Here is an 8287-nt window from a genome sequence, read left to right as displayed (position 1 = left end):
TCTCACAACGAGCTGTCAGAATTAATAAGTCTCTCCATCTCCTGTAAATTGTGGAACCTCCCTACAGGTTTGTGTTTATTCTCTCTACTTAATAGATCCTCTGGTGCTCTACACATGCATTGGCCCTTTGCTGATATTTGCTGTGTACTCTCTATTTTCTTTTGCAGTAATACAAGAAACTGCATTACTTAATGCAAAACGTCCTCTAATTTGGTTAGTAATAGAGGGGGGAAAGGCAATTGTGTAAAGGAAGACCACTGATTCATTTATTGTATAAAATTTCATCTGATAAATAACAAATTGAGTTAAATGACATTGGCAGAAAGGCTGGAGCCTTCACAAGGCAAGTCAATTTGATTGGCCACAGGGAGGCACCAGAAACGTGAGCCGGCACAACTAGTTATTACGGCATATTCTAACCCACTGGCAGGTCTCTCTCCCAGGAAGATGAGATATATTACTGTATATCATATTAAATATCCCAGTAGCCTGACATTCCCTTCCATGCCAGCTTTGAGTCTGGTGGCCATGTGGGTTTAGTTGAAGTGCTATATAAGAAGTGACTTCCAGTGGCCTACCATTAAGTCGTGTCTTTTAACATCCAATGTCTTCAAGCCCATGTAGGGCACTTGTTGGGCTTGGAGCGACTGGGCCATAATGAGTCTGTGGAACTCACACATGCTTCTGCCCTCCGCCCTTCTGCCCTCTGCACAGCGAAGAGGATCTCCACTGAGGGATAATGAGCTAGCAGCTGTTTTTTTTTAAGAGATGGATGACCTCTTCAAAATTATATTCTGCTATGATCTACTGCAGCTCACGCCAGTAGATGCCAAAATAAAGTTTGCTTGCCAGTGCTGCACAAAATTAGTAGTTCAGCAGAATGTCAAAGACCATGAAGAATGTGGCTCTTCTTCTGTTAATGCAGCGAAAGGGCTACTGTGTCACTGCAGTCCAACTCCCTTTTTCCACAGAGAAATGTAATTGGATTTGTTACACTGGCATGAGAATGAGGAGATACATTTCATAGTTGGTTGAACTACCTTAAAGTAGAAAATGCAGTTGTCATTTGTGATGGCTTTAAATTGTGAGGAAACTACTGTCGAGGCTTGTGAGTGGTCCATCAATCCACTATGTCTTCTTAATGCCATACTTAAAACGATATTGACAGCCATGCTGAATGCAAGATACACTGGTCCATTTCCTGAGAGAGATGTAGTGCAACAATGCAATACACACACTGTGAGGAAACATGTTTATGATGAAGAGGTTACTCCTCAGCAATGGCTCACAGTGTATGTCTGTTCTGCTAGCCCGCTAGTCCCACTAGCCTCGCCATGAACGCCTCAAAACTAATGAACTCACACAAACCTACAACATATTTTTCTTTTTTTTGTTCGTAACCATTTCATGAGCCATGTCAATCTGTTCCGGTAGTCAAAGACATGTTTTAAGAATTCTATTAACTGACAGTCTGCTCTTTCAGTCGGTCTTATTGCTAACCTCTTGTGATATTTCATCTTTTTTTGAGGAGGAGTGAATGCTGCAAGAGAACAACGTGTGTGTGATAGAGCAGAGACCGCTGTGACAGCCTCTCCGCGGCACCGAAAGCGCAGACGGGCGAGTGGGCTGTCTCTGTGTAAGTGGGGAGCGCTGTGGCAGGAGATCGGGCTGTCGGAACCGGTGTGTGAATCTGCTCGGCGTCTATGCATCTGTGCCTCCAACACAGGCAATTTTCTGCATGACTGTGATCTATGACAACGTGCCAGCTCCTCTGACGTTGGAATTTAAATGAAACCTGCATGATTGTTTCCCCATCTCTACTTACATCTTTGCTCATTTGATGTCAAATTATACTTAGCCCTCCAAGATTACGAAACAGCATTATGACTGTCTGAGCCACAAACACGAATCTGTGTAGGTTTTTCTGTCCTTTGATGGGGACTTTTTCGTGTCTTGCAAAGTCCCATGTGTAAGCTGACATTTGGGTTTGGGTAAGACCACATCTTAAAGCACCCACAAATTCAAATTGCCTTGTCAATCCAACATGAAGCCGCTGTGTTTATGAGATAACTCATTTTGGAGGCTTGAGACATAGATATTTAAAAGGTTACCATCTCTCTTCGCCATGAGAGATGCTCGGGCCAACACGGCTCCAGTCTGTTTCTCCCTTTTCTCCCATGGTGTGATGAGACTCCGAGGAGGAGTCAGAGGGTTGAGGGTTTGTGGAGCTTTTGCTGTTGGCAGAGATCTGACAGTGCCGGAGCGGGCCAGCTCAGCTGCTGTTGCCTGCGTCTAATCTCCCTCCGACCAGCCCTGCAACAGCAGCACACATGCCCAGCCCCTTCAGGAGGAGGGCCTCTGCCTCCCCAAACACAACCGCAACCAACAGATTTGTCCTGCCACTGAAATCAGTTGGGTCAATTTTTGTCCAGCCACTATGATGGGATGACAAGACTATTGAGAATCATAACTTCTTGACCTGCCATTTCAAATCAATTGGACACACGTCAATCCTCTGAAGGTACAGACAGCTCAGAATACAGGTCAAAGCTCTGCTCTAAATCCTGTCGGTCATGCAAGATTTGTCTGCTGTCGCTGTTGGCTATAGCTTGGCAAACTGTTTATTCAGTTTTCAGTCAAACATGATGTCATAACATCACTGACAAGCCTTTTTATGGAGGTGTGCGAGTTAAACCAGTGTGTTTGTCTCTATCAACCTGTAGGCTGTGTTTCAAAGAGCTCTTTGACTCGATGTTGCAGAAGCATATTTGCCTCTAGGGGGCGCTCTCCTGTTCCATCTCCTTTGTTTGTCTGTAGCCTCAGGTTTCCTCTGGGTGAGCTCCACTCTATCAGAGTCTCACTCAACATGGCTTAGCAGACATGGCTTTCAAAGCCATGAAGAGGGAACATAATGTATTTAGTCACAGTCCTCAGCTCTGATTTGTGTGCTTGTTTTAATTCGCCCTCTCCTTCCGTGGTTGCAGATGAATAATTGGCATACCCAACAGTAATGTAGCGTAAAATCTGGAGGCTGAACTAGGAGGTTGCAACAACAGGGAATTGTGCCTTTTTTACATCTTTTTTTTCCAGCTGCCACCGCAAGGTATCAGCCGGCCTCAACCTGGGAGTCTAATCCCACTCCCCCCTGGTTCGCAATCTGTGACAGCAGGCAAGGGTATGATGGGAGAGGTTTTGTTTGGGCCGGAAGGCATTTCGGCGCACTCACTGCAAGCTTCCAAGCTGTTCATTTGCCCCCTAACAAGATATCAGAGCATGATAGAAAAAAGATTACTTTGTTTATTTCGAGTATTGAAATCACCAAACCACAAAATAGACTCGCTCAAAAAGTGCAACCACTTGAAACACCTGTTTGTTTTCCAATGCGTTTTCCTTATGGCAATGAATGGATAATCTTTTTCCAGGTTAACGTTGTCATTTATTTGCAGGTATGCTGCACTTACATTGTGTATATGTTATGTCCAAGTGATGCCATCTGCCAACCATAACTCCTGTACATCTTGGATTTGCCTTTATGAAATTTTTCATAATGCTGTAATGCATTCACTTTTAATGAATATGCATGTGTAATATTAGGTCATGGTGTGGCAAACGTATGATTAATGTTGGCTTTTGTGAGCACCTCATTAAGTATGTCCCACAGCTTGAATTAAAATGAGCTGATGGATATCACCCTGGCCTGCCGTCCAACCCCAGAGACGATTCAGGGGGGCAGAGTGACATTTAAACACAAGCCCCCAATAGCAGGTTTAATTTGGACTGGGGGATGTGGTTGGAGATGAAGTGGGGTTGGCTAAGGACAGAGGAGTGATTTTAAGGCAGCGCTTTCAGAGTGCTCAATGATGAAGATGGAAATTGGCATCCAAAATTGGGCTGAAGTGAGACACCTCAGGAGGCAGTCAACTCATTTGATGACCTGCTCACTCTCTCTCTTTCTCCTCAGCCAAATCCAACATTGAGTGGATTCCTTGGTTGCCTTGGCCGTCTCAATAGGGATGCTATCGAGTATACTTCATGTGGTTGTTGGCTTGTTAACCATACCACAAGAGCAGCAAGTATAGCTGTATGCTGCACTACCAGACAGTGTTCTTCAGGTGGATGTTCAGTATTAGCACCACTGAGATGAAAGCTAGTCCTCTAATTCTGACTGTCCACTCCTGACTGGAGGTTACCAACTGATTTCTCTCGGGTGTCTCTCAGGAATTGTGATATGTAGGAGCTAGCAGCTCTGTGCTCTCCTCCTTTCCCCTCCGCTGAACAGAGGAGGCTGCAGGCACTGTGTACCGTACGGGTGCTTTGCATGTATGTGGGAAAAGACAAGATCATGGTGCAAAGGAGACCAGCTCTTTGCCCCTCTTATAAGAGCTTACCTATCTTTACACTGGGTGGGAGAGGCGATAACTATGGCGTATGTAAGTGGATGTCTGCATTCCCCGGTGTCATTACGGGTATACTCCACTAGGGGCATGGCTGCATCATGGGCATTGTTTCGGGGGATATCTCTTCAGCAGATTATGGCCACTGTCTGCTGGGCATCGTCTGACACATTTGTAAGAGTGTGTACAGACTAGATGTGACTATGCCTTCTCTGGCACATTGTGTTTTGACTGTGAGCTCAGCTAATGGCCCCACATAGCGCCACTGGGAGGAGATGGAACGGCCACAGATCAAAGTGATCTAGGGGTGCACTTCCCCACTGTTCAGTCCTCTGGCAGATCTGCTTTCGGTGAGCGTATCTGCAAGGCGGTAGTTATCCATATCTTCCCAAATGTGAGATACCAAGTGAATCCTTGAAAATCCTTGTGGGTGCTTTAAGATGTGGTCTTACCCAAACCCAAACGTCAACTTACACATGGGACTTTGCAAGACACGAAAAAGTCCCCATCAAAGGACAGAAAAACCTACACAGATTCGTGTTTGTGACTCAGACAGTCATAATGCTGTTTCGTAATCTTGGAGGGCTAAGTATGATTTGACATCAAATGAGCAAAGGATGCTTGTGTAACCCCCGGTTCTTTGAGAATAGAAGTGAGGTATCTCAGCAGTGCACGAGAACAGATACGCAGAACACACTGAATGACGAGAGAGGGACTTGTGTCTGCATGTATAGGTGGGGTGGAACCCCAACATTGGATTGGATTCAATTTATTTTAATTTCAATTTATTGTCATCGCACTTTAAATATTTCTAAACACAATGTGCCAGAGAAAGCATAGTTACATCCAGTCTGTCAAGTACAGAGGCAACGAAATGTGTACATCATTTCAACATCATGCACATTCCTACATCTGAGATACCTCACTCATATTCTCAAAGAACTGGGGTTACACAAGTATTCTTAAGTTTTAATGTAGACAAGCAGTGTGATATAATGGATAGGGTAATGTTCCTGTGAGTCAGACAGACGACAGGCCCTGCATGCCATGTGCTGCCTTTAGGCTGTCTGTTTCTGTTTCAACTTGTGGGAAAATGGTGCGTGTAGCTGGCAGAATTCAAAAAAATAATTAACCCCCTACAGGTCTGGGCTAAGCCCTGAATGTTTTCAACTCCTAGCTCCACCCCTGCTGGGGAGGATAACTAATTCATACCAGTAATAAAAATGCATTGGTGCCATAACAGCTATAGCAACCACCTCAAGTCTGTCTGTCCCTGGAGACCGGGGTTGCTTGGCACACTTTTCACTCTCTAAGTCATGCCATATGTTAAATGTGTCTAACCAGCACTAACTGAAAGATAGAGAAAACCAGATACATTTAATGTTCCTAAAATGATTTATTCATGAGTAAAGACATTTACGCTTGTGCGCTTGTGCCATCCAGCCCCAGCACTGAGATTGGTTGGCACATGCAATTGGGTTGGTTGGCACATGCAATGGGGTTGGCCGGCACAGATTTGAAATGCTATACTTACAAAGACTGACATGGCAAATATAAATCATTTTATTTAATTCAAATCAGAACCAGAAAATATTCAATTTTTTAACCAAATAACAGTTTTTCGTAATTTACCTTTTCATTAATTACCATTTCAAGAAAATAACATTTGCTCACACAATAGTAGTTATGATCTTTCATTCTCTCATTTAAAACACTAAATCCGTGTGCCAATCAACTCCACCCACATTAGGACACACCTCTGGACTAAAATGATGTTAGCCAGTTAGCTAGCATCACTCACCACAGACTTTCAAATTCCTTATCAAAATATAGCTTATCACTATCAACTGAGAATAATACATTTCAGGTATCTCTATATAACACAGTTCTATAATGTATTTAGTGAGGGGGGCTTTTATTTTTTTACACTGAAAATTTAAAAGTTGTCCTCACCTCAACGGTTAGTGACCTTCAGATGTTTTGACAGAATGGATGTGTTCAGGCCAAGAAGTCAATGATTTTAATGTAATTCTTTTGTGGCAGTACCCTGTAGTGGTATCGACATTAACTGTGTTCAAACCAACCCCTCTCCCCCCTAATCTATACGGAAACTGGTGGACCAGGTAAATTATCTTTGTAATTCAATGATGTGACACCGCTGGTACACAGAGGTCGACAAATCAACATCTCTACATGTAATTTAGAAAACTGTCATCTGGAAGCGTGACCCATGAAGTAATATAGCTTATGTTTCTGCAGAGGTGCACGGCAAATTAAACCGCGTAAGAGTATATTTACTGCCTAGCGATGCAGATGTACATCTCAGCTAATATGGAGTCTAAAATCTCCTTCTACTCTGTGTGTATTTGGAATTACTCAACCTAGTCTCACAGGTTTGGCTAAATACTTTTCAATACTAATCAAAGAATAAGTAGAATGTTAAAAATCAATAGTTCTATCAGACATTTTAGACCAATACTTGAACAAGGAAACAATGCAACCAATTGTTATAGGCTTTCTTCTATTCTCTTCTATTATTTTGTGGTATGTGATTTTTTTTCCTCTAATGTGATGGGATGATAGATTCACAGATCAAAACCATTACCACTGATCTGTGAATGTGTTTAGGTTGTCTCTGTCCAATCGTAATGCTGCTCATATTAGTCAGGTGTGTGTGTGTGTGTGTGTGTGTGTGTGTGTGTGTGTGTGTGTGTGTGTGTGTGTGTGTGTGTGTGTGTGTGTGTGTGTGTGTGTGTGTGTGTGTGTGTGAGAGAGAGAGAGTCACTTTGCAACTGTGCAAAACTGGTGATTCCAGGTGAGTCATCCTTGGCTAAGCCTATTACATAAAGCACTTGACTTAAGTCTCTTTTTCTCAGTGCTGGGTGATTAGAATAATGAGACAGCGGTCAAGATAATTTTCATGTGTCTAGGCTGCCGCATATCTTCCCTCATTTCCAAAGGCTATCTTAGTCCAAGCTTATTCATCCAAATGTGTGTGTGTGTGTGTGTGTGTGTGTGTGTGTGTCCGCTCTCTCACTCATCTCGCTCCACACACTCCTACCCCTTCACACACGCGCACACATGCACACACATGCACACACACGAACACAGACTCATCATTAGTTACCTCCATACCGCTGTCACTCATGTCCGAAGAGCACAGTAAAACCCATTTTCTTGTCAAATTGGGTGTGCATCCAGGAAGGCCGTTGCACTCCATAGGCGATTTGACATGCACCACAGTCACGGAGAGGTGCAGCTCTCTGCAGTGGAAGCTAAAATAAGACAGATAGCCATAACCATTAGTAGTGCTGATAGCAGAGGTGCTAATTACCTTTGTTCTCTGTTTTTTTTTCTCTTTCAGCTGAATGGCGCTACTTTTGTCTTTAAATCTGGCAGTCAATTGAGGGAGCGCTCCTTTCTTTTCGTAAATTTGTTTGCTTTTGCTGTCTGCCATCAAGTCCTCCGTCTCTTAATTACCTACATCAATCATTTCAACCCCCCTCCCCAACACACAGACACACACACACACACACACACACACACACACTGAGTCACCAGCACTCTGACAGCTCAGACAAAATGACTAAATTCCTCATTATCTCCTTTCAAATGAGCTTTTGCCAGGTAGACTGCGATCCCTCAGACAACTTGGGAATCCTGCAGATTTGCAAGTGATAACCTGGACCCCTGGATGGCTGGCGGGCGGGAGGCAGAGCCCTGTGCTCATTATTTCAGGCCCTGCCAGTCAAACTCAGCGGAGATGAAGCGCTCTCAGAAGGCCCTAATCCAAGCTTGATATGGCGGGGCTGTTAATATCTGCACTGAGGCTGCACATGACATTTCTCTTAAAAGTTACCAATGTAAGCAAAGACTAACTACATTGCAAACAA

This window comes from Clupea harengus, chromosome 12 (genome assembly GCF_900700415.2).
Source record: "Clupea harengus chromosome 12, Ch_v2.0.2, whole genome shotgun sequence".
Taxonomy (NCBI): Eukaryota; Metazoa; Chordata; class Actinopteri; order Clupeiformes; family Clupeidae; genus Clupea; species Clupea harengus.
Note: the sequence above shows the minus strand (reverse complement) of the source record.